The following is an 18,979-nucleotide window of genomic DNA, read 5'->3' as shown; positions in this document are numbered from 1 at the left end:
ATCGAATTTGGGAAGGGCATGAGAAAATAAGTAAGACTATATAGGAGTTGATAGAGGCAGGTGTGGTGGCTCCAGTCACCACTGAATGGAACAATCCTTTGTGGCCTCTGTGCTGAGCAGATGGGTAACTACACAATGATGATCGATTACAGCAGCTAAACAAATATACATCCCCTCTGACTGCTGCAGCCCCGATACCATCACTTTGATTGAAAGGATACAAAAACATAAATGGACCTGGTATGCAATTATTGATATTGCTAATGCTTTCTTTTCCATACCACTGGACCCTGAGAGTCAGGAGCAATTTAGTTTCTCCCATGGCGTTAGACAATTCAAGATGTTAAAGCTCCCATTGGCCCCACCATCTGTCACCGGCTGGTGGCAGAACACCAGGATGAAATATCTGTCAGTCCAGGGGTGCAACTGTCTCATTCTATCGATGATGTGATGATTGAGGGAGAGACACATCAACAGGTGCAGACTCAGTTGGACAGGGGGTGGAACTCCTGCAGAGCAAAGGATGGATGATCAATCCAGATAAGGCACAAGAACCCTCTCAAAATGTGAAATTTTTAGGAATCCAGTGTCAGCTGGGACATAGGGAGGTGTTGCCGCAGGCAAAACAAAGGATATCAGACTTTGCTATATCCCCGAAATAAGTAAGAGACACAGCGATTCATTGGATTGTTTGTTTTCTGGAGACAGCATGTTCCTCACTTGAGTCAAATTTTGGCCCCTTTGTACAAAGTGACAAGAAAGAAGCATTAGTTTGAATGGGGAGAGCAGCAGCAGTGTGCGTTTGAAATGGCAAAGGAGGCGATCCAACAGGCTTTAGACTTATGGCCCGTACAGAAAGGAGACATTAAGTTACATTTAACCGTTCGGGGGCAATATGAAATTTGTAGCTTGTGGCAAAAACAGGGAGGAAAGAGGGAGCCCCTGTGTTTTTGGACCAAAAAGCTACCAGATGCTGGAAAGTGATATACTCCCTTTGAGAAACAGTTACTAGTGTGTTACTGGGCACTAGTGGAAACTGAGTAAATTACCCTAGGTCATAATGTGATTCTAAGACCGGAGATTCCAATAATGCAGTGGGTGATGAGTTCACCTAAAACTCACCGGAAAGGACATGCACAAGAAGCGAGTATAATAAAATGGAAGTGGTACCTACAGTACAGGGCCCGAGTGGGACCAGCAGCCCCGCATGAACAGGTGGCACAGGCCCCGTGCAGGATAATGAGAGGGTGCATGAGGTACCAGAGATAAGAGTCACCAGTGAGGTAGGGTGAGCCATTTGAATCCTTGTCCCCTGAGGATAGGACGCATGTATGGTTTACCAATGGTTTAGCCAAGTATGTCGGGGCCAAAAGACATTGGAAGGCAGTGTCATATAACCCAGTCACCATGAAGTTGCCTTCCACTACAAGAGAAAGGAAGAGTAGTCAATATGCATAATTATATGCTGTCTATCAGGCACTGAAACAATAATTGCCTGGGACATGTCACATTTATACTTATTCTTGGTCTACCACCAATGGGTTAGCCACCTGGCATGTACATAACTGGCAAATACATTCCATGGAGGTGTGGGGCAAATAATTGTGGCAAGAAATTTGGTAAATGCTAGAGCTAAGTACCGTTACTGTGTATCATGTAGATGCCCACTGTCCCACTGACTCACTAGAACAGTGGTTTAATCCCCTGGCAGATGATAAAGTCAAAATCTCAAAGGCAGAAGTGGCGACACAGGATTCTGACTTGGTGTGGATGGCCAAGTGGGTGCACCAAAAAAGTGGACACCTAGGAGAGACCACTAACAGGTGGGTAGAGATTAGAGGGATGCACATTCCCCTAGATTTCATCAAAACCGTCATTATTCAATGTCCTATTTGTCAACACACACAACAGAGATCTGTCCCGCAAACTGTCAGAGGTCAGTTGGGGACAGGGACTTTGCTGGGGCACGTATGGCAGATTGATTACACTGGGCCACTACCAAATAGTTGCAGTGTCAATGCACCTGCACAGTAGTGGACACTTATTCTGGCTATTTCATTGCAGTCCTGGCAAACGAGCTACTCAGTTTAATACTATCAAAACTCTAGACTTGTTAATGTTGTATTATGGAGTCCCACTCCAAATCCAGAGTGACAACGGGTCACATTTTAAAGGTAAATTGGTGGAAGCTTATTGTTCACAACACAATATTGAGTAGATTTAGCATATTTCATACTACCCACAAGCTGCAGGACTGACTGAGAGACTGAACGGCTTACTGAAAACCCAATTATGAAAATTATCAGATGGAACTTTGAGAAACGGAAGACAGCATTTAAATGAAGCCCTCCAAATTTTGAATAATAGACCTTTGACGAATGGAGAGAGCCCTTTAATGTGAATGTTGAAGCGAGCGTTACAGATACAACCCTATGTATCAACAAATACCATTGGGTATTGGGAAATAAAACCAGGAGCCTTAGCTCCTTAAAGAGTCCCACCAGAATTGTCAGGTCTTGATTTACATGCCTTGAATAAGTATAGATTGAAACAAAGAGACATGGCACTTGATGAAACAGGTGTTGGAATAGCGATTCCCTTGGAGGACTTCGGAATGATTGCTCCCAGATCTGGGTTGGAACTCAAAGGTAGTCAGGTCCTGGGGTGAGTGATTGATGCATGCCAGATTACCAAGGAGAATTTAAAGTCATTTTGAAGAACAGTGGGGACACTAACTTGATGATACATCCTGGAGACAGAATTGCTCAGATTGGCGTTATTCCAGTGTATGGAGGAATAGTTAAAAAGGGGACTGCCCCAGCCCTTCTTACAGTGTGTGGGGAGGGAGGTTTTGGCTCAACTGACAAAAATCCTGGTGCTAAGGTGGGGGTAGAATCCCCAAATCGTCCTCCTGAACTAGCAGAAGTTATAGCAAACGGCAGGGACAATATTTTACTAGTTATGAAACCAGGACAGGGCAAGTGGGAACATGTACAAGCTGATAAATGTTATTTGCTAGAACAATCATACTTGTCTCTGTTAAAGATCATACACCAAGGTGTCTTTGTGCTGCTTGTACCACCTGATCAGTGTTTGGGCGTGTCCGTGTGCGGTCGGGAGGGACCTAAAGCCCCCAGCTCCGAAGTGACTGTCCAACCTCACCGATCAATACCTTTACTGCATTAAATGAGAACATCTGGATCTATCTGGCACTTACCGTGCTTAACATATCGGATTTCTGCATGAAGTATATGAAAAGTACTGTTAACGTGATTTCACCATGTTTGATTGCCAACCTAACTTGTGACACTTACATAATCGGAAAATGTGCTCAAATGTGCCTTGAAGCAACAACCGGGGCCTCATCAAGAGATCCCGTGGGAACAACTAGTACTGTGTCAACACAGAAACAATAAAACTTGTAAAAACATGAATAATGGCATCTCTTGCCAAAACATTGTGACTGCTGCTAGTCACATCAAACATGTTAAACTACCAGTGGGGTGGTTGCTATTGTGTAGGAAATACCACCTATATGCACAGTCCTGCCAATATAACTGGAGGACCGCATGCTTTTACGCGATTAGGACTCTGAAATTCAGTTAATATCTAAAGGCAGAGTATGTACGCTTAAGTATTTCTATAGTAGGAGTTCCAGGATTAGCTGTTTATAATACTAGAGTTATTAACAGGTTAGCATGTTTGATGGTCAAGAATATTAATAATACATGCATCGCCTTGAGGGAGTTACTACTAGATATATGAGGCACTAGAAAAGCTGCATTGCAAAACAGAGCAGCCATTGACTACTTGCTCTTGAAGCATGATCATGGCTGCTCAGACTTTGAGAGTATGTTATGTGTTGCTTCAATTTGTCAGATCTCCCCACCTCTATTCTGTCCCACATTGACGCTTTGCAGTAATTGGTGAAGGGAGTAAAACAAGATGTAGATAAAGGGAGGAGGGACTCGTTATTTAGCTGGTTGCCTGATTTTGGGCAATTACTCACTATTCTAGGCGGAGTATTCATAGTGATTTACATTATATTAATGCTATGTTGCTGAATACAATGCATACCTAATCTGCTTGAAATGTTTAGACCAAAAAGGGTTACTTTTATTTCAGTAGGTTATGAGAATCACTGGTCAAAGGGTGGAGTGTAATGCTATCTGTATCTAACCACTGACTCCATCTTAACCACTGACTCCATTCTGTGCTTAGCTTCAGATGCCGTCACATCGGTGGTGGACATATTTTTCCACAAAGCTTATTTTCTACACTGAACGTATTTTCACTTCTTTTCACCAGCACTAGGGTGCACTGTGCAGGAACATAACATGGTTGATGTGGACAGTAGACGTGATAAGACAGTCTCAGCTTGGGAATGTTTTTCAATGTTTTCATTAAGGAAAAGTACTGCTCCTCAGCCTCTGAAATGTGTATCGGAGCAGGGCCCTGTTCCTTAGTGTGTTTCCGATGCAGACTGAGCACAGCCAGCGCTTGAATTTCATAACTTACGTGAAGAAAGGGGGAGATTGCTACAACCTTCCTCTTGGGTTTGTTTAAGGTATATAAGGGAGGGAAGCTTGGCACTGAGGCAGAAGGAACTCATTTTGGAGGTGGACGCACTGCCCAGAACGAAGCCCCATCAGGGAAGATTCTCCTGTCTCAGCTGTCCAGGGTTCCACAGCTTGACATTGGCACCAGGATGATGTTGGTGGCTTCGATCCCCATGGTGATGCATTTTTATTCCTAATTATCTAGCTTGGCTGTGAACATATATATATATATACACACACACACACACACAGCATACATATTCATTGTTGATGCATTGTACTTTTTTATGCCTGTCATTAACTGCTGTAGGTACTTTAGCTTTTACACATGTTTTACTGCATTCAACTTAAAAGCTCATGTTTATATTTTTGTGTGCTTTCATTTGAAATCTGGGAAGTGCCTTAATAAATTCATTACTTAAACTAGGAGTGCTGCATTTCTTGGCATCGTTTTTCTCTTAGTCTGAAGCAAAGCAGAACAGATGGGATGAAGGTCTCCATCCTTTTTCTGCACCATAAAATACTCAAAGTAACATAGGATTCTGATCTCTGATGCCAGTCCCTTCTCTACAGCTCCCTATGTCATGAGAGCTTGAGCTTCTCTGCAGGATATGGACAAGTCATTCTCTGGGAGGAGTTACAGTGCGTGTGGCATGTCAAGGGAAAGGAGAGAAGGAGCAGGGAATATCTGTGCTCCACTATCTGGTGCACTCATTGGTCATGTGATGCGCTTCTATCTGGGGAGATGAAAGGTGACTCAGCCTCTTCCAGGCTGATTGTGTGTAGATCCTGGCAAATTAAAATTGTTTTGCAGCAGCAACAGGAGGGGGGGGTTCTGAAAGCACGTTGTCCCCGAGGGCCTGGACACTATCAGCCTAATCCCCAGCCCGTACCCCAGAAAGGCTTGGAGGCATGTGGCTGCTAAAGGCACATATTGGCGCTGCCTCTGCTGGTAACCCCTGCCAAATCCTCAAAAGATGTGTTACTGGGGGAACTGGTCAAAAAGTAAAGGCAGTCAGTGGCCTTGCTCTCTCTGAGTCTTTTCAAAGCAGAGTCAGCCTTCTCTTAAACACCCTTGAGCCGTCCATTAGTGACAACTGTATATTCGAATAGACGCCTATGTAGCAAATCCAGGCATGGAGCCTAAGCACCATGCTTGTCCCAATAGACCTATGTAGACAGTCGTCATGTTCAGACCTGAACGGATTGTGCATTTCGTTGCATCTTGACCATCTTAAATGAGAAACTGCAGTGTTAGCCTTATGTTGTCTGGGACCGCTGGCAAGCTGTCTGCCACTCTATCTAACAACACATGCAAATAGCTTTCCAGGTGGCCTGGGGTGTTTAAAGACAATAGGGAAAGACTGGCAGAGGAGAAGACCTGTTCTGCAAATGTCTCCGTTTGTTTCCTTTTGGACAGATTTGTGGGAAAGGAGTTTGGGTATTGGCAACTACTGGATGCCTGAATCACCAAGCTCTCAAGGGTGGGGTACTGCCGAAGCAAATCTTGGTCTCCAGGAAAAGTCCTATTGACTATTGACTGACGGCAAGATCCTGTTTTCACCCATATGACCCCGAGCAGTACCAGTGCACTTTGCAGAGCAGTAGAGGTTCTTGGTTGGTCCGTGCAGGGTTAAAAACCTCAGTGAGGATATTTGCTTTCAGTTCCAGCATCACAAGCTCTATGACGTCTACCACCCTCCTGAATTCTGTGGCAAAGGAGGTGGAGTCTTTAATTGCCATAGACGGGTTGGGGAGGGGAGGTCAATGTCAAGTGAGGTGTCCACACCACTGGCATCCCGTACGTTATCTAATAGGTTTCCTTCCTCATCATTTTTGTTGTCCCTATCATCTTCATCATCACAGTGGTGATATGTCCCTGGGTTTGAATGGGCATAATGATATGATCCAGAGCGTAGGGGAGCCTCAGAATTCAACAAAACTATTAGATCTTTTCCAGTGTCAGCAAGATTGTTATCGCCATCTAGGCCGCACTTGGTGCCATTTGTCACAATATCTGGAGAGGCGTTAGATGTTGCACTTGGGCAAGTGTCTGCAAAGCCGAACTTGAGGAAGGGACCAAACTCGGATCGAGGTCGTGTGGCACAACTTGGTATCGGGAACAGTGATGGCTTTTGGGCGGTGCGAGCGGTGCGGCTGCACCGGACGTTGACCTCAGAGGGGCGCTGTGTTTAGCAATAACTTCCAAAACTTGCGATTTAAAAGCACCTGCTGAAAGTTCCTTGTGCGTCCAGACTTCAGGAAACAATTAAAAGATACTTCTTGTGATTAATGTTCCTGCTAGGGAGAGAGATGCATGTTTTGCCTAGTGGCAGCTTTGACTCAAACTAAAGTAGCATAGAGGGTTAATATGCCTGGTGCAAAAAAAAAACAAAAAAAAACTATGGGGCATTTGTAAGAAAAGTGGCTCTGCACACAGTGTAGCACCACTTTTCTTGCACCCCTTAGTGCCCCCCCTAACACCACCATGCATGCGTCATATTTAAAATACGGCACCCCATGGCACTAGTTAGGAGACTAGCGTCAGAAGTTTTTACGCTACTCCGGCGCTTTGCAGGATCTTACAAAGCACCCAGAGGCCCATTGTAACATATGGAAGCCTCCTTTTAATGCCTGCTCTAAGCAGGCGTTCAAAGTGCTGGAAAAAAGTGACCAAAGAAATATGTCAGATTTCTTTGCGCTTTTTTTTTGGCCCCCCTAACGGGGGAATGCCCCCTTTGTATACATTATGCCTGGCTTAGGCATAATGTAACGCACAGGGTTACAAAGTGATGCAATGCATGCATTGCGCCAGGTAAACATGATGCAGCGTTTTTGGTCTTCTAACGCCACATTAGCTAAAAAACAAATGACACTAATGTGGCGTTAGAATGGCTATGGGGCATATTTGAAAAAAAGTGGTGCTGCACACAGTACTGCAAAACTTTTCTTGCGCCCCTTAGCACCCCCCTAACACCACCACGTGTGCGTCATATTTAAAATACAGCACACCATGGCAGTAGTTAGGAGACTAGTGTCAGAATTTTTTACGCTAGTCCAGCACTTTGCAGAATTAGCGTAAAAAATGTTGACACTAATCGTGCAAAGCACCCAGAGGCCCATTGTAACCAATGGAAGCCTCCTTTAAATGCCTGCTCTGACCAGGCGTTAAAAGTGCCTGAAAAAATCTGACAGATTTCTTTGCGTCACTTTTTTGGCCTCCCTAACGGGGGATACCCCATTTGCATACATTTGGCCTAATGAAGGCATTAGACCGCGCAAAGGGTTACAAAGTGGCACAATGCATGCATTGTGCCACTTTGTAAATTAGGCGTGTTTTTGGCCTTCTAACACCATATTAGCGTAAACAAATTACAAGGGGTTACAAAGTGGTGTAATGCATGCATGGTGCCACTTTGTAAATATGGTGCAGTGTGTTTGGCCTTCTAACGTCACATTAGCTAAAAAAAAAAAAATTACACTAATGTGGCGTTAGACTGGCACTAGGGGCTCTTAAATATGCCCCTATGGGGCATATTTGAAAAATGTGGTTCTGCACACAGTGTTGTGCCACTTTTCATGTGCCTCTTAGCGTCCCCCTAACGCCACCATGTGTGCGCTGTATTTAAAATACGGCGTACCATAGCCGTAGTTGGGGGACTAACGTCAGAATTATTTACTCTAGTCAGGCGCTCTGCAGGATTAGCGTAAAATATTTTTATGCTTATCCTGCAAAGCACCCAGAAGCCTACTGTAACTAAAGGAAGCCTCCATTTAACGCCTGCTCTGGACAGGCGCTAAAAGTACCGGAAAAGTATTACGCAAAGAAATCTGTCAGATTTCTTTGCGCCATTTTTTTGGTCGCCCCTAATGGGGCAATGCCACCTTTGCATACATTATGCCTGGCGCAGGCATATTTGTAGGAAAGTACCATCTTGCCTGGCATGTTACCCCCATTTTTCACTGTATATATGTTGTTTTAGTTGTATGTGTCACTGGGACCCTGTTCTCCAGGGCCCCAGTGCTCATAAGTGTGCCTGAATGTGTTACCTGTGTAGTGACTAACTGTCTCACTGAGGCTCTGCTAATCAGAACCTCAGTGGTTATGCTCTCTCATTTCTTTCAAATTGTCACTAACAGGCTAGTGACCAATTTTACCAATTTACATTGGCTTACTGGAACACCCTTATAATTCCCTAGTATATGGTACTGAGGTACCCAGGGTATTGGGGTTCCAGGAGATCCCTATGGGCTGCAGCATTTCTTTTGCCACCCATAGGGAGCTCTGACAATTCTTACACAGGCCTGCCACTGCAGCCTGAGTGAAATAACGTCCACGTTATTTCACAGCCATTTTACACTGCACTTAAGTAACTTATAAGTCACCTATACGTCTAACCTTTACCTGGTAAAGGTTAGGTGCAAAGTTACTTAGTGTGAGGGCCCCCTGGCACTAGCCAAGGTGCCCCCACATTGTTCAGGGCCAATTCCCTGAACTTTGTGAGTGCGGGGACACCATTACACGCGTGCACTACATATAGGTCACTACCTATATGTAGCTTCACAATGGTAACTCCGAATATGGCCATGTAACATGTCTAAGATCATGGAATTGCCCCCTCTATGCCATCCTGGCATTATTGGGACAATTCCATGATCCCAGTGGTCTGTAACACAGACCCTGGTACTGCCAAACTGCCTTTCCTGGGGTTTCACTGCAGCTGCTGCTGCTGCCAACCCCTCAGACAGGTTTCTGCCCCCCTGGGGTCAAGCCAGGCTTGTCCCAGGATGGCAGAACAAAGGACTTCCTCTGAGAGAGGGTGTTACACCCTCTCCCTTTGGAAAATGGTGTGAAGGCAGGGGAGGAGTCGCCTCCCCCAGCCTTTGGAAATGCTTTCTTGGGCACAGATGTGCCCAATTCTGCATAAGCCAGTCTACACCGGTTCAGGGACCCCTTAGCCCCTGCTCTGGCGCGAAACTGGACAAAGGAAAGGGGAGTGACCACTCCCCTGACCTGCACCTCCCCTGGGAGGTGTCCAGAGCTCCTCCAGTGTGCTCCAGACCTCTGCCATCTTGGAAACAGAGGTGCTGCTGGCACACTGGACTGCTCTGAGTGGCCAGTGCCACCAGGTGACGTCAGAGACTCCTTCTGATAGGCTCCTTCAGGTGTTAGTAGCCTATCCTCTCTCCTAGGTAGCCAAACCCTCTTTTCTGGCTATTTAGGGTCTCTGTCTCTGGGGAAACTTTAGATAACGAATGCAAGAGCTCATCAGAGTTCCTCTGCATCTCTCTCTTCACCTTCTGCCAAGGAATCGACTGCTGACCGCGCTGGAAGCCTGCAAACCTGCAACATAGTAGCAAAGACGACTACTGCAACTCTGTAACGCTGATCCTGCCGCCTTCTCAACTGTTTTCCTGCTTGTGCATGCTGTGGGGGGTAGTCTGCCTCCTCTCTGCACCAGAAACTCCGAAGAAATCTCCCGTGGGTCGACGGAATCTTTCCCCTGCAACCGCAGGCACCAAAAAGCTGCATTACCGGTCCCTTGGGTCTCCTCTCAGCACGACGAGCGAGGTCCCTTGAATCCAGCAACTCTGTCCAAGTGACTCCCACAGTCCAGTGACTCTTCAGTCCAAGTTTGGTGGAGGTAAGTCCTTGCCTCCCCACTCCAGACTGCATTGTTGGTAACCGGGACTTTTGCAACTTCTCCGGCCCCTGTGCACTTCCGGCGGAAATCCTTTGTGCACAGCCAAGCCTGGGTCCACGGCACTCTAACCTGCATTGCACGACTTTCTAAGTTGGTCTCCGGCGACGTGGGACTCCTTTGTGCAACTTCGGCAAGCACCGTTTCACGCATCCTTGTAGTGCCTGTTTCTGGCACTTCTCCGGATGCTACCTGCTGCTGAGAGGGCTCCTTGTCTTGCTTGACGTCCCGTCTTCCTCCTGGTCCAATTTGCGACCTCCTGGTCCCTCCTGGGCCACAGCAGCCTCCAAAAACACTAACCGCACGATTTGCAGCTAGCAAGGCTTGTTGGCATTCTTTCGGCGGGAAAACACTTCTGCACGACTCTCCAAGGAGAGAGGGATCCGTCCACCAAAGGGGAAGTCTCTAGCCCTTTTCGTTCCTGCAGAAACCTTTGCTTCTTCTGTCCAGTAGAAGCTCCTTTGCACCCACAGCTGGCATTTCCTGGGCATGTGCCCATCTCCGACTTGCTTGTGACTTTTGGACTTGGTCCCCTTGTTCCACAGGTACCCTAGATTAGAAATCCATTGGTGTTGCACTGTTGGTTTGTGTCTTTCCTGCATTATTCCTCTATCACGACTTCTTTGTCTTCTGGGGAACTTTAGTGCACTTTGCACTCACTTTTCAGGGTCTTGGGGAGGGCTAGTTTTCTAACTCTCACTATTTTCTAATAGTCCTAGCGACCCTCTACGAGGTCACATAGGTTTGGGGTCCATTCGTGGTTCGCATTCCACTTTTGGAGTATATGGTTTGTGTTGCCCCTATCCCTATGTGTCTCCATTGCATCCTATTGTAACTATACATTGTTTGCACTGTTTTCTAAGACTATACTGCATATTTTTAGTACTGTGTACATATAACTTGTGTATATTTGCTATCCTCACTCTGAGGGTACACTCTGAGATACTTTGGCATATTGTCATAAAAATAAAGTACCTTTATTTTTAGTATAACTGTGTATTGTGTTTTCTTATGATATTGTGCAAGTGACACTTGTGGTACTGTAGTAGCTTCACACGTCTCCTAGTTCAACCTAAGCTGCTCTGCTAAGCTACCATTATCTATCAGCCTAAGCTGCTAGACACCCTATACACTAATAAGGGATACCTGGGCCTGGTGCAAGGTGTAAGTACCCCTTGGTACTCACTACAAGCCAGTCCAGCCTCCTACATTGGTTGTGCAGCGGTGGGATAAGTGCTTTGAGACTACTTACCACTCTTGTCATTGTACTTTTCATAAGAGAAAAATATACAAAACAAGTTCAGTTTGTGTACACATAGCTAAAAAGTTTTGCATTTCCTCTTTTCACTGTTTTCTAAGTGCTGAAAAGTACTTCTAAACTTTCAAAAAGTTCTTAAAAGTTTAAAAAGTTTTTTTTCTGTCTTTCCAAAAAGTTCTGAAAACTTTTTTCTCTTTTTCTATCACTTTAACTCTCTCTACAAATGTCTGGCACAGGCCAAAATACTGATCTGTCCAAATGTGCATATGATCACCTTAGCTGGAAAGGAACAAGGAGTCTCTGCATAGAGAGAGGTTTGAGTGTAGGGAAGAATCCTTCCTTGGAATTGTTAGTTAACATGCTTAGAGAACAAGATAAGGCAATAAGTGCCACATCTGTTGAAAAGGTAGCTAGTGGTTCCCAATCTGATCCAGGGACTCTCCCAGGAAAAGATTCAAGGAAGAAACCTCCTAGCCTGCCCATTACTAGACAGTCTAGCATAGGTGGTTCTGAGGTGGAGTCACAGCATCCAGATGATGTGCTCTCACATTACACTGTCAGCCAAGCTGTTAGGGTGGCTTCTGTAAGGGACAGGTCTCCTTCTGTTCATTCCCATCATACCTCTGTATCTAGGAATGTCCCTCCCACCAACCCTGATGACAGAATGTTAGAGAGGGAACTCAATAAGTTGAGGGTGGAACAAACCAGACTGAAGCTTAAAAAGCAACAGCTGGATTTGGATAGACAGTCTTTTGAATTAGAGAAGGAAAGACAGAAATTGGGTTTTGAAACCCATGGTGGCAGCAGCAGTATTCCCCATAGTCATCCTGTAAAAGAGCATGGTTCCAGGAATCTGCACAAGATAGTTCCCCCTTATAAGGAGGGGGATGACATTAACAAGTGGTTTGCTGCACTTGAGAGGGCCTGTGTTGTACAGGATGTCCCTCAAAGGCAGTGGGCTGCTATCCTATGGCTATCATTTAGTGGAAAAGGTAGGGATAGGCTCCTTACTGTGAAAGAAAGTGATGCCAATAATTTCCATGTTCTTAAGAATGCACTCCTGGACGGTTATGGCTTAACCACTGAACAATACAGGATAAAGTTCAGAGAGACCAAAAAGGAGTCTTCACAAGACTGGGTTGATTTCATTGACCATTCAGTGAAGGCCTTGGAGGGGTGGTTACATGGCAGTAAAGTTGCTGATTATGACAGCCTGTATAACTTAATCCTGAGAGAGCATATTCTTAATAATTGTGTGTCTGATTTGTTGCACCAGTACTTGGTGGACTCTGATCTGACCTCTCCCCAAGAATTGGGAAAGAAGGCAGACAAATGGGTCAGAACAAGGGTGAACAGAAAAGTTCATACAGGGGGTGACAAAGATGGCAACAAGAAGAAGGATGGTAAGTCTTCTGACAAGGGTGGGGACAAATCTAAAAATGAGTCTTCATCAGGCCCACAAAAACACTCTGGTGGGGGTGGTGGGCCCAAATCCTCTTCAAATCAGAACAAGGAAAAGAAACCATGGTGCTATTTATGTAAGATAAAAGGCCATTGGACAACAGATCCCAGTTGTCCAAAGAAAAGCACCAATGCTCCTACCACTACAACCGCTACTGCTACACCTAGTGTCCCTACTAATAGCAGTGGTGGTGGGAGCAAACCTACTAATAGCCAATCCAAGGGAGTAGCTGGGCTCACTATTGGTAACTTAGTTGGGGTTGGTCTTGTTAGGGAGACCACAGAGGCTGTGTTAGTCTCTGAGGGGGCTATTGATTTAGCCACCTTAGCTGCTTGTCCCCTTAATATGGATAAGTACAAGCAGCTACCCCTAATAAATGGTGTTGAGGTTCAGGCCTACAGGGACACTGGTACCAGTGTGACTATGGTCATAGAGAAACTGGTCCACCCTGAACAACACCTACTTGGTCACCAGTACCAAGTAACCGATGCTCACAACAACACACATAGCCACCCCATGGCTGTTGTAAATCTCAACTGGGGGGGGGGTTACTGGTCCAAAGAAAGTTGTGGTAGCCACAGATTTACCTGTAGACTGTCTACTAGGAAATGATTTGGAGACATCAGCTTGGTCAGATGTGGAGTTGGAGGCCCATGCAGCAATGCTGGGCATTCCAGGTCATATTTTTGCTTTGACAAGGGCTCAGGCCAAAAAGCAAAAAGGACAGGGAAGCTCGGATCCTGGAACAATGGACCAAGTGCTCCCTAAAGCTAGGGCTAGTAGAAGCACACCACTTCCTACTATCCCCCCCTCTACTGTGGATTCTACTTCTGAGGAAGAAGAATTCCCTCCCTGTGCAGAACCTACACCAGAGGAGCTTCAAGCAGATACTGCTGAGCTTTTGGGTGAAGGGGGGCCTGCCAGAGAGGAGCTGAGTGTGGCACAGCAAACCTGTCCCACATTAGAGGGTCTAAGACAGCAAGCTGTCAAACAGGCTAATGGGGATGTCAGTGACTCTCACAGAGTTTACTGGGAGGACAACCTCTTGTACACTGAGCATAGGGATCCTAAACCTGGAGCTGCCAGGAGACTAGTGATTCCTCAGGAGTACAGAAAGTTCCTCCTAACACTGGCACATGACATTCCCCTAGCTGGACATCTAGGACAAATGAAAACTTGGGACAGGCTTGTTCCTCTGTTTCATTGGCCTAGGATGTCTGAGGACACAAAAGAGTTTTGTAAGTCCTGTGAAACCTGTCAAGCCAGTGGCAAGACAGGTGGCACCCCAAAGGCACCCCTTATTCCACTGCCTGTGGTTGGAGTTCCCTTTGAAAGGGTAGGGGTTGACATAGTTGGCCCCCTTGACCCTCCTACTGCTTCAGGCAATAGATTCATCTTGGTGGTAGTGGACCATGCCACAAGATACCCTGAAGCTATTCCTTTAAGGACCACTACAGCTCCTGCAGTGGCAAAGGCCCTCCTGGGAATATTTCCAGAGTGGGCTTCCCAAAGGAAGTAGTATCAGACAGGGGAAGCAATTTCATGTCTGCATACTTAAAGGCCATGTGGAAGGAGTGTGGGGTAACTTACAAGTTCACCACACCCTATCATCCACAAACAAATGGACTGGTTGAGAGATTTAACAAAACTCTCAAAGGCATGATTATGGGTCTCCCTGAAAAACTCCGCAGGAGATGGGATATCCTTTTACCATGCCTCCTTTTTGCCTACAGGGAGGTACCCCAGAAAGGAGTGGGCTTTAGCCCCTTTGAACTTCTTTTTGGACACCCTGTTAGGGGTCCACTCACACTTGTTAAGGAGGGTTGGGAACAACCTTTAAAAGCTCCTAAGCAGGATATTGTGGGCTATGTACTTGGCCTCAGATCAAGGATGGCTGAGTATATGAAAAAGGCCAGTAAGAACCTTCAGGCCAGCCAAGAGCTCCAGAAGCAATGGCATGATCAGAAGGCTGTTTTGGTTCAGTACCAACCAGGGCAGAAAGTGTGGGTCTTGGAGCCTATGGCCCCAAGAGCACTCCAAGATAAATGGAGTGGACCCCACACAATTGTTGAGAAAAAGGGTGAAGTCACCTATTTAGTTGACTTACGCACTGCAAGGAGTCCCCTTAGGGTACTCCATGTAAACCGCCTGAAACCCTACTATGACAGGGCTGATCTCACCCTGCTCATGGCAACTGATGAGGGATAGGAAGAAGACAGTGATCCTCTACCCGATCTCTTCTCTTCCACAGAACAAGATGCTCTTGTGGAAGGTGTAGTTTTGGCTGATTGTCTTACTGCTGAGCAGAAAGACCATTGCATAAATCTCCTAGATCAATTCTCTGAACTCTTCTCTACTGTGCCAGGTACCACTTCTTGGTGTGAGCACACTATAGATACTGGAGACAGCTTGCCTGTCAAAAGTAAGATCTATAGGCAGCCTGACCATGTCAGGGACTGCATAAAGCAAGAAGTCCAGAAAATGTTAGAACTAGGAGTGGTTGAGCACTCTGAAAGTCCATGGGCTTCTCCTGTGGTACTTGTACCAAAACCACATTCCAAAGATGGAAAGAAGGAAATGCGGTTTTGTGTAGACTATAGAGGTCTCAACCTTGTAACCAAAACTGATGCTCACCCTATACCCAGGGCAGATGAGCTCATAGATACACTGGCATCTGCCAAGTATCTAAGCACTTTTGATTTGACTGCAGGGTATTGGCAGATCAAATTATCAGAAGATGCTAAACCTAAAACAGCATTTTCAACCATTGGAGGACATTACCAGTTCACTGTAATGCCTTTTGGTTTGAAGAATGCACCTGCCACTTTTCAGAGGTTGGTGAACACAGTCCTGCAAGGGCTGGAAGCTTTCAGTGCAGCATATCTGGACGATATAGCTGTCTTTAGCTCCAGCTGGGATGATCACCTGGTCCACCTATGGAAAGTTTTGGAGGCCCTGCAAAAGGCAGGCCTCACTATCAAGGCTTCAAAGTGCCAGATAGGGCAGGGTAAGGTGGTTTATCTGGGACACCTTGTTGGTGGGGAACAGATTGCACCACTACAGGGGAAAATCCAAACAATTATTGATTGGGTTCCTCCTACCACACAGACTCAGGTGAAAGCCTTCCTAGGCCTCACTGGGTATTACAGGAGGTTCATTAAGAACTATGGCTTCATTGCAGCCTCTCTTAATGACCTCACTTCCAAGAAGATGCCTAAAAAGGTATTATGGACAGCAAACTGTCAGAAAGCTTTTGAGGAGCTGAAGCAGGCCATGTGTTCTGCACCTGTCCTGAAAAGCCCTTGTTACTCTAAAGAATTCTATGTCCAGACTGATGCATCTGAATTAGGAGTAGGGGCAGTCCTATCACAACTTAGTTCTGAGGGCCAGGATCAACCTGTTGCTTTTATTAGTAAGAGGTTGACCCCTAGAGAAAAGCGTTGGTCTGCCATTGAGAGGGAGGCCTTTGCTGTGGTCTGGGCACTGAAGAAGTTGAGGCCATACCTGTTTGGCACTCACTTCATTGTTCAGACAGACCACAAACCTCTACTTTGGCTAAAACAAATGAAAGGTGAAAATCCTAAATTGTTGAGGTGGTCCATATCCCTACAGGGAATGGACTATACAGTGGAACATAGACCTGGGAGTAGCCACTCCAATGCAGATGGACTCTCCAGATATTTCCACTTAGACAATGAAGACTCATCAGGTCATGGCTAGTCTTATTGTCCTTCGTTTGGGGGGGGGGGTTGTGTAGGAAAGTACCATCTCGCCTGGCATGTTACCCCCATTTTTCACTGTATATATGTTGTTTTAGTTGTATGTATCACTGGGACCCTGTTCTCCAGGGCCCCAGTGCTCATAAGTGTGCCTGAATGTGTTACCTGTGTAGTGACTAACTGTCTCACTGAGGCTCTGCTAATCAGAACCTCAGTGGTTATGCTCTCTCATTTCTTTCAAATTGTCACTAACAGGCTAGTGACCAATTTTACCAATTTACATTGGCTTACTGGAACACCCTTATAATTCCCTAGTATATGGTACTGAGGTACCCAGGGTATTGGGGTTCCAGGAGATCCCTATGGGCTGCAGCATTTCTTTTGCCACCCATAGGGAGCTCTGACAATTCTTACACAGCCTGCCACTGCAGCCTGAGTGAAATAACGTCCACGTTATTTCACAGCCATTTTACACTGCACTTAAGTAACTTATAAGTCACCTATATGTCTAACCTTTACCTGGTAAAGGTTAGGTGCAAAGTTACTTAGTGTGAGGGCACCCTGGCACTAGCCAAGGTGCCCCCACATTGTTCAGGGCCAATTCCCTGAACTTCGTGAGTGCGGGGACACCATTACACGCGTGCACTACATATAGGTCACTACCTATATGTAGCTTCACAATGGTAACTCCGAATATGGCCATGTAACATGTCTAAGATCATGGAATTGCCCCCTCTATGCCATCCTGGCATTATTGGGACAATTCCATGATCCCAGTGGTCTGTAGCACAGACCCTGGTACTGCCAAACTGCCTTTCCTGGGGTTTCACTGCAGCTGCTGCTGCTGCCAACCCCTCAGACAGGTTTCTGCCCCCCTGGGGTCAAGCCAGGCTTGTCCCAGGATGGCAGAACAAAGGACTTCCTCTGAGAGAGGGTGTTACACCCTCTCCCTTTGGAAAATGGTGTGAAGGCAGGGGAGGAGTAGCCTCCCCCAGCCTCTGGAAATGCTTTCTTGGGCACAGATGTGCCCAATTCTGCATAAGCCAGTTTACACCGGTTCAGGGACCCCTTAGCCCCTGCTCTGGCGCGAAACTGGACAAAGGAAAGGGGAGTGACCACTCCCCTGACCTGCACCTCCCCTGGGAGGTGTCCAGAGCTCCTCCAGTGAGCTCCAGACCTCTGCCATCTTGGAAACAGAGGTGCTGCTGGCACACTGGACTGCTCTGAGTGGCCAGTGCCACCAGGTGACGTCAGAGACTCCTTCTGATAGGCTCCTTCAGGTGTTAGTAGCCTATCCTCTCTCCTAGGTAGCCAAACCCTCTTTTCTGGCTATTTAGGGTCTCTGTCTCTGGGGAAACTTTAGATAACGAAGGCAAGAGCTCATCAGAGTTCCTCTGCATCTCTCTCTTCACCTTCTGCCAAGGAATCGACTGCTGACCGCGCTGGAAGCCTGCAAACCTGCAACATAGTAGCAAAGACGACTACTGCAACTCTGTAACGCTGATCCTGCCGCCTTCTCGACTGTTTTCCTGCTTGTGCATGCTGTGGGGGTAGTCTGCCTCCTCTTTGCACCAGAAGCTCCGAAGAAATCTCCCGTGGGTCGACGGAATCTTCCCCCTGCAACCGCAGGCACCAAAAAGCTGCATTACCGGTCCCTTGGGTCTCCTCTCAGCACGACGAGCGAGGTCCCTTGAATCCAGCAACTCTGTCCAAGTGACTCCCACAGTCCAGTGACTCTTCAGTCCAAGTTTGGTGGAGGTAAGTCCTTGCCTCCCCACTCCAGACTGCATTGTTGGTAACCGCGACTTTTGCAACTTCTCCGGCCCCTGTGCACTTCCGGCGGAAATCCTTTGTGCACAGCCAAGCCTGGGTCCATGGCACTCTAACCTGCATTGCACGACTTTCTAAGTTGGTCTCCGGCGACGTGGGACTCCTTTGTGCAACTTCGGCGAGCACTGTTTCACGCATCCTCGTAGTGCCTGTTTCTGGCACTTCTCCGGGTGCTACCTGCTGCTGAGAGGGCTCCTTGTCTTGCTTGACGTCCCCTCTTCCTCCTGGTCCAATTTGCGACCTCCTGGTCCCTCCTGCGCCACAGCAGCATCAAAAAACGCTAACCGCACGATTTGCAGCTAGCAAGGCTTGTTGGCGTTCTTTCGGCGGGAAAACACTTCTGCACGACTCTCCAAGGCGAGAGGGATCCGTCCACCAAAGGGGAAGTCTCTAGCCCTTTTCGTTCCTGCAGAAACCTTTGCTTCTTCTGTCCAGTAGAAGCTCCTTTG

The sequence above is a fragment of the Pleurodeles waltl genome, chromosome 5, assembly GCF_031143425.1.
Source record: "Pleurodeles waltl isolate 20211129_DDA chromosome 5, aPleWal1.hap1.20221129, whole genome shotgun sequence".
NCBI lineage: Eukaryota > Metazoa > Chordata > Amphibia > Caudata > Salamandridae > Pleurodeles > Pleurodeles waltl.
Note: the sequence above shows the minus strand (reverse complement) of the source record.